Below are 8639 nucleotides of genomic sequence, written 5' to 3' on the forward strand. Positions count from 1 at the left end.
TGAAACTCTGCAAAGACAGAAGAAGTAAGAGAAAACAGACAAGCTGAAAGGAGCAGTAGGAATTATTTCCACATAGACAGCACCGAAAGGCACAACGGAGGACAGAGCAATCGCAAGCACTCCAGGAGAACTGTGAGGGCTATCAACAGTGGGGAAAAGAGCTACCCTAAGAAATTACAAGACATAAACTGGGTGGGAAGGGGAGAGGGCAAAAGAGTAAAGCTGTCTGGTTCTTGAGTGCAGTAACAGGCTTGAAATGTCTCAAACAGCCTCCCCTTGAAGCCCACCCACATACCCTCTGCCCATGGTCCATGAGCTCCATTGCAGCTCAGGTCCAGGCATATTGCCTTGTCTGAGCTATACTGTATGTGGACCTGTCCTCAGTCCTGTCTCCTGGACAAAGCTTGGACCTACACTGTAGGCAGCTCGCCTCCAGTCCTGTCTCTGACACCATCTCTTACTGCTGGATTTGCTGTGTGGACCCAATTCACCACCTCATCTTCGTTGGGAATGTTGATGGCCCCTGCTATCAGCATCTTGTTCTGCCTGCACTCTTCAGATGTGGTAGGACCGTACTCCAGTTACTGAGGGCACTGCTAGCGGCTGTCAGCACCTTCAGCTCCTAGCTTGTCTTCCCCAGAGGAGCAGCCCTGCTCTTGCTGCTCCCTGACATGAGCCATGCTCAGGAGAACAGAAGTGAGGGAAGCAAAGCAGCAGCCCACAGATCTGATGAAATGGGAAGGCTGTTGGTGACTGGGGTTAGAAGAGTTAACACTGGCTAGTCACCACAAAGACAATGGCTGCACTCTAAAAATCCTGTGGCACACCTTCACAATTCTTTATGTCCACAAAACAGATCACCTTGAAAAGCTTCTGATATGCATAGCCTACCTCAACCTCTGCTTCTGAGCTCAACTTTTAAAACACTACTGCAAGGAGGCCAGATCAGTACCTGTCCTCACCCCACTGCTACACCACCACACACAGCAGATGTGGGCATGGGTTACAACCAGAGCTGGTTACTGCTGCTTGCCCATGGAGAAGGGCATTCAAACCTTACCGACTAAAACCTGGAGTGGAGCCAAAGGACTACAGGGAAAGGCTCCAGAATGTCTCCTTCCTAGAGATACCCAACTCTTCTTTCCTGCTGGAGCTCCTTTCTGCTTTTGTTCTCCTCACCACCATTGCCACTGCATCCAACATGCGTATCCCTAGCCTTGCTTCATGTGGATGGCTGACCAAGCTGCTCCATCTCTGTTAAGTCCCACAACAAGACCCCCATTAAAAAAGCCCTCTGTGCTATGCATGCCTTTTACTCTCTGCAGTCCTACCCTCGTCTTCCACAGTGAACATTCTGCAACTGAAGACCCTTCATCGCCTTCTTTAAACATAAACCAGAAGCTTCAACCCCTCCAGACTGTTGCTCCCTGATACCGCCCTGAATTCCCTTCCCAAACTGGTGACCAGCTTGCCCTGCTAAAGCTCTGTCACACCTTCAAGCTTATGTCGCGACTTTGCACATAAGGCTCATCTCTTCATGGCAACACCCTCAAAACGCACAACACACGCTGCTGCCCTAACAACGTCCTTCACATCTCTCTCGGGAACAACCACCTTTCCCTTAAATCTGATTCCACCCTCCTCCTTCGGTGGCAGACCTCTCCCCTGCTCTGCCTGCCCCACCACTGCTGGAGCCTACCATTCTCACCCCTCCTTTTGCTCCTCACACCTCCTCCCTGCCACCCCACCAGCAAACTTGGTCACTTCAGTCTCCCCTCATTGCTCCAGCCTCCTCACCGTGTCTCATTTGACCCTCAGACCAAGCCACACACTGGTTACACCAGCAAACCCAACACACCACCAACCACCCGTACATCCAACGCTTCTGCTGCACACCACTCCACGGCTACAGCACAATTGATTTTAAGCACAGAGCCTATTTAGCTTTTCTTTTCTCAGTCTTTTGAATATTTTTAGAAACACAGCGGAAAACGTTAAATGAAGCAGTATGTCTAAGAGCCCTTCCCCCCCAAATCTGTCTGTCCAGACTTGTCTGCTCAAACCACCAGCAGAGTTTGAATCCACAGTATTTATATCCACACTACAAAGTTCCTATCCTTTCAGTCCGGAGATGTTTGTCCTCTTTGGTCCAGCATCTAGAAAGGACTTTATTCAGAGTTTGTCAATGAGTTACAAACTACCTGCCAGACAGAAGGGCTGCAGACAGGCAAAATGGTTTTCTTGCCTTGAGAAGGAAGCACAAGCCAGCAAACAGGGTGACTCAAGCACAAACTGATACGCTCTACGAGACACTACAAGATGAACCGAAAGTCTAGAATTTACCTTATCAAGGACCTGGGTGTTATTCCCAACCCTGCCAGAGCTGAATTTGTGCTAAGTTTTCCACACTATATTTCTGGGATGGCAACGAGTTCACACTTGATGTTCTTCCAGGCTTTGAGTATAACATTTCAGCCAGAAATAAGTGCACCAAGATGCAAGTGGCAGGTTGTAGAGCTGAGACAGGAGCTCAGCCCCAGGCTGTGTGCGCTCTCCTCCCGGCAAAAGACTCCAGGATGTACTAGTCTACAACATAACAGTCTGTCACTGGCTGCAGTCTGGCCACCTCAGTGGTGCAGCAGAATGGGTCTGCAGACTCACGTGAAGCCGGGGACAAACCACACAGCCCACTACAAACATGAGCTCTACTTGCTCCTGCAGCTGTTCTCTGCCAAGCCCCACTGCCCGGCCTTGAACGCATCTCACAGCCATCAGCTCTGAGTCCCCACCACCACAGTGTGCCCACCGGGCCCGACAACCCTGCCCGTCCACACACAGGCCGCCCCAAAGTACCTCCGCGGCCACTCTCCCACATCCCAGCACCCCACTCCTGCTCCACGGCACTCTCAGGGCAGCTGATCCAGGTGCCACCAGCTTCACCCAGCACTACCTCCAGTGAATGCAGGCTGAGGTGCTGACAAACCCCTCACCCCCAGCTGAAAACAACACCGTAAGCACCGCAGGCCACCCTTCCTCCTGCCCCAGCCCACTGGGCCCTGCAGTGCGAGGAGAGCGTGCTGTGGTGACGCTGCCCACCCCTCGGCCCCTTGCTCTTGGTTTCGTGCCCACCTCGTTTGAAAATTAAATCCCGGGGCTGGTTCCCACACGGGTGCAGCGGGAAAACCCGCTCGCCTCCTCCCCCCACCCCCAGCACTAGGCCGCCGATCCCCGGCCTTGCCTAGCGGCCGCCGCCGCCAAACGCGCCACCTAGCCCGGCCGGGGCGGAGAGTGGCTGGCGGCGCCTCCCGCACTCCCCGCGGCTCGGCCAGGCGCCGGCACCCCGGCATCCCCGACAGCCCGGTCCTGCTGGGAGGGGTCTCCCGCAGCAGGAAACATACAGGCTTCCCCAGGAAAAGGAAAACAAACCCAAACGTACTCTTCCTCCTTCCCCACCCCCCATCCGCTTAAATAAAAATCACACATTTCCAGGAGCCTCGGAGGTGGCTTTAAGATTAAAAAAACCCGAAGATAACCTCCCGTGCCACCCGGAAACTGAATAAAGCGTTAAAGAATTGGGGGGAGGGGAGGGGGAGAAGGAAAATAAAATATCCCACAACCTTATTTGATAAACTTTACAAGCCCCAATGGAAGGGTGGCATCCGAAAAGCTATTTCACAAGAGCTTCTCTGCTGCTTCATGGGGTTTATACCAAACAAGAGGGGGAAGCTGCAGCTTAATAAAGACGTGAACAGAGCTCTCAAACCTACAAACCACAAACAGGCACAAACGCAATTAATACCAAGTTTTTCATATAAACCCAGGGGCTTTTCCCCCAGCTATCCACTTTTAGACTAGTGCCACATTTTTTTCCAGGGGGTGGGATTAGGATCTCTGACAATTATTTTTTTGCAAACCCCACATTTTTGGCGGAAGAGAGGGTTTGCTTCAAAATCTTACCATATTATTTTCCTTTTTTTTTTAATTTGCAATTACACAACGTTTCATCCATGCAGCTACTGTTTGAAATCTTTACTTTCCAATGAAGCAACATCCAGATTTTCTCGTTTCTCAAGTCCACCCCTTTCTACATACACAAACACATACACACACACACACACAGAACTGGTTCAAGACAAAAATAATCCCCCCAAAATAATAATAAAGGACTCACCTCTCCTTGGGTTTTCCCCCCCACACTATGTATAAACTTTCCGTGATAAATGGTATTGTATTACTAGAGATATTATTAATGTATTATTACTAGAAGTAATAATAATAGTAAGTGCTATTTAATTACAGAAGGCAGCATTCTGCTTCTGGATCGGCTGCCCCTGCAGCTCCCTCCATGTGCCTCCTGATCTCTTTACTTTCATTTCCAGGTCTCGCTCTCGCTCGCTCGCTCGCTCGCTCTCAGCTGCACCAGCAAGAGAAAATGCCTCCCTGCATATCCTCTGGGCCCTAGAGGCTCCCGCTTTCCATTACAAAAATTCACAGATTCAGCCCTTGTGGTTGGTTTTGAGATTCTTTAAGGTGAATTAGGCTTAAAAAAGATATATTTTTTAAAAAAATACAAAAATGAGAAAGTGCTGAGGCAGTCGAGGCTCCGTTCTTATTTTAATGCGACATTTTTCTTCTTCCTGTTGTCTTTGCTGATGTACAAAATACACCCCAGAAAAAAGCAAAGCTGCCTCTGCAGAGGGATTGCATGCATGTGAAGCGCAGCAATGAACTGAATTACAAGACACCCCCCTCCCCATGGGATTATAACATACGTGAAGCAGTGACCCTGCTGCCCACCCATATATGTTTGCTGGAAGGGGGCCAGAGCTATCGCTTATGGCAGAGCAATTATCTGTTCCAGCCAGACCTTACGTATTCCACCCCACGCTGCTGAGTCGGGTCCCTGTAAATAAGATCTTCTGCAAACATAAATCTTCAGGTGGAAAGGAATACGCAGTTTGTATGTGTGTATACATGTATATAACATTGTTATTACATACCACTGTGTATTATACATGTATATGATACATATGTACATGCATATGTATTTTTACATTTATGTTTACATATATGAGTTTAGGCACTTCTTTGAACCAAATTTTTGCCTTGTTTTCATCCCAAATCCCTCAATATTTGCAGAAAGTGCACTGAATCCCCACAGCAGCCCATGCCATCAAAGCCCCAAGAATGAGTTGCTGATGGGAAGTAGGAGCCCAGCAGCACGTTGTTCTGTCATGGGGAATGGTTGTGAAGACAGACATCCAGCGACAGCCTTAGACTAGGGATTCATTCATCCCTGCCCAGCTGCACTACCATTAACTTCAAAAAACCCTCTGAAACAAGTTTTATGGGTTTTTTAGCTTCCCAAGTAGGATAGGCTTTTTCTCTCCCTAAAGGATTCTGTCTACTGTTAGGTCGATCATCTCCAAACTGACACTGGTTTAAATTATTACCCCTTTTCCAATGTAATCAGTGACATGTTTACTCCTCAGCATCTTGCTTCTTGTATTTACAGTGACCCAAGAGAGTGTTGCTTTGTGCTACGCAGCTAAGCAACACCAACAAGATTCAGAGGCAGGTAGAAGATATCGTCTGAAAGTGTACTAAGCTTGTTTAATATTTTAAAAGTTGATCAGAAAAGAGAAGGCTATTATACTGAGTAGGATTGGCTTCTGTCAGCTCTGTCAACACAATAAAAAGATAATTTATGAATTATATTATGAATAGACATTATTGTATAATGTACCATATGACACTGGAGAGCACTGTCTTATGCTCTTCACAATATATAATCACATTGCTTTTATTTTTTAGATACTATGATCCAAAGATTGATTGACACAAGCAACCGTTGTGTTACAATAACCTTGTTCTGACATGAGAAAAAACGCAGAAACTTTTGTTCATTAAAAACTGACAGTACATGTTTTTCAGATTGCACTAAATTCCAATTTAGGCAATAAAGATCTGCCTACCAAGACACACCCTGTGACATGAACAATATATAATGAATAAAATCATAGAATAGCTTTGTTTGGAAAGGACCTTAAAGCTCACCCAGTTCCAACCCCCTGCCACAAACAGGGACACGTTCTACTAGACCAGGTTGCTCCAAGCCCCGTCCAACCTGGCCTTGAACACTGCCAGGGATGGGGCAGCCACAGCTTCTCTGGGCAACCTGTGCCAGCACCTCAGCACCCTCACAGGGAAGAATTTCTTCCTAATGTAAAGAATACAAGAATAATTCGTGTCAAGAACTTGGGAATCATTGTTACCAATGCACCTGTGACCAGTGTACCATGTATGGGATGTATAAAAACAACTTTGATTATAATAAATGTTGCTGTCAATATAATGAAGGGAGAGAAGAAGAAACAAAAGAATAGAATAGTCTTTAATCATTTTTGACTGTTAAAATAATAAGGTTTTGTTTTACTGCTTGAGTGCTTTAAGAAGGGGGTTTGTGAAACCTATGCTTTGACTAAATAACCATGTAAGGATTGAACTAGGGCTGTGATTAAGCTTGTGATAAACGATTCTTTATTAATAAATTACCAAGGGGTTCCTTGGTAATTTATTAATTACCAAGAGGTAAAAGAGGGAAGTACCTCTTCCAAGAAGTTTCTTCACCAAAAAGCAGACCTCGGCAACAAGAAAAGAACAATCAAAAGGGGGCCGCGTCGGCATCCGGGTACAGATGAAGAAGGGACTGGCTGAGACCCAAGACCAAGAAGTATAAGAGACTGGACCACAAAGACCCCGGTGTGCGTCTTGGTGGAGCAGAGACTCCCCTACGCACCCAGTGCTGCTTGCTTATTGCCTCTCAATATTAATCAATTGTAATAAAATAATTAAATCAGACCATGGCTAAGACGGAATTTTTATAACACTAATATCCAATCTCAATCTCCCCTCTTTCAGCTAAAAGCCATTCCCACTTGTCCTGTCACTACCTGCCCTTGTAAAAAGTCCCACTTTTTACTCCAGATTTCTTGTAGGTGCCCTTTAGCTACTGGAAGGCTGCTGTTAGGTCTCCCCGAGCCCTCCCTTCTCCAGGCTGAACAACCTGAACAATGAGTCTAACCAAGCTGGGCCTCTGCTGTAGAAGCTGCTGAGCAAAACATACATGAAATGGTGAGCCCTGTCAAGGGGTGTCTTTGGACCAGGTGTGGGAAAGTAAACGTGGGTGAGACCGGATATGCCCCAGACCACATGGGGAGGGCAGCCTCACAGAGCCATTATGTACCAAATGATTCACAGAGCCCAGGACACCTGCAACTCTGAACACTTCTGAAAGGGGAGACATCACAGCTGGGGGAAAGAAGAGGGCTTAGGAGTTGCTGGGAAAAAGAGGAGCAAGCCAAAATCTACACACAATCAAGCATGGAACATTGGAAGAAGCACTAGTGTTTGTCAAGAGCATTCATTTACAAGACTGCATTTCCCAATTCAGTGTCATGTTATGCTTCCCTCCAGTCCTATATCCTTTGCCCTGTAAGACTGAGAGATGTCCTGCAAGGTCATGGTCCAGCACATACAGCTCCTCTCATGAAACAACATCTTTCCTCAGTGGTTAGCACAAAGATTTTCACCATTTGCAAGAGTGGTTAACAAGGTCTTGTGTGTGGGAAGTCAGCAGAGCCAGAACACCACCAATCCCTGCTACAAAATAATCTGTCATAAAAATTACTTTGATTTGTAAAGCTATTCCTGTAGGGAGAATAAATGTATGGATCTATGCTACACTAGCACAGCACAAATTCATTCCAATTCCAACTGCATCCACAGTTAAAGACTTTATTCTCACCCCTCCAGCCCATGTAATTAGTATTAGTATTTTGGAGGACAACAGAGAAGGGAATCAGATATGTTTGGTATGATTCTGTTTATTGATAAATATTGTGAAGAGCTGATAACAAATGCCAAATTCCTTGCTTGTATTTTCAAAGTTCAAGCTCCTTCTTGAGACCACACTCATTTATTCCCTCATCTGCTCTGAGTTTTCTGGCAGCTTTATGCTTCTCACATACAACCATAATCTAGTTATTGCCTCATCTTCTTGTTTTATTTCAGTTGCAAGAGAAACTCCTCTTATTGAGTTGGTTTTTGCTCAGGTTTTCCATCTGGTTGCTGTACCAACTTACGGCTTTTATTCTCTCAGCTGTCATGCCCCATAAAGAAACTTCATTGCTTTTTGTATTCCCCCTGAACAAAGGTGGTCTATCATGCCATTCAACCTAATGCTGTCTCCCACGTCACTCAGCATTGCCAAGTACTGACAAACTTGTCTTGAGTCCATATAAGCGTGTGATATCATTTCTTAAAACCACAGTTTGAAGAATTGTGAGAGAATAAAAATGACTCTTGTAATGCTTTGGGACTAAATGGCAGAATAAATTCAGGGTATTACTGACCTCTATACCAATCTCACCAAGTATCTGCACTTGTCACATGAAATGTACCTGTATCAGTGCCTGTAGGCTGGAACTCAGAGAGAAGGGATTGCCTCAAGAGGACCTGCACAATCACACTGCAGTAGGAAGCAGGTTTATACACAGCTCACCTTGTCCCACCCTACTTACTTTTATCTCTACACTCGAGAAGAAAATGTCACACACAACGTACACGCTAAGCAGTCA

At 46.2% G+C, this 8639-nt stretch overlaps 1 protein-coding gene across 4 annotated transcripts in view; it reads right to left on the reverse strand.

Moving 5' to 3' along the window:
* ZC3H7B (zinc finger CCCH-type containing 7B) overlaps positions 1-4643 on the reverse strand; it is a 53088-nt gene extending 48445 nt beyond the window's left edge. Inside the window, exon 1 of one of the 4 annotated variants that reach the window (XM_065677295.1) lies at positions 4172-4643. The gene's annotated coding sequence lies outside the window, so the exon portion shown is untranslated. Of the gene's footprint in view, positions 1-2343; positions 2419-3129; positions 3165-3617; positions 3639-4171 lie in introns of those variants that run through there. The other 3 variants (XM_065677320.1, XM_065677312.1, XM_065677304.1) reach the window with 3 other exon arrangements.
* Positions 4644-8639: the final 3996 nt, after the last annotated feature.

This window comes from Lathamus discolor, chromosome 1 (genome assembly GCF_037157495.1).
Source record: "Lathamus discolor isolate bLatDis1 chromosome 1, bLatDis1.hap1, whole genome shotgun sequence".
In the NCBI taxonomy this organism is placed as follows: Eukaryota; Metazoa; Chordata; class Aves; order Psittaciformes; family Psittacidae; genus Lathamus; species Lathamus discolor.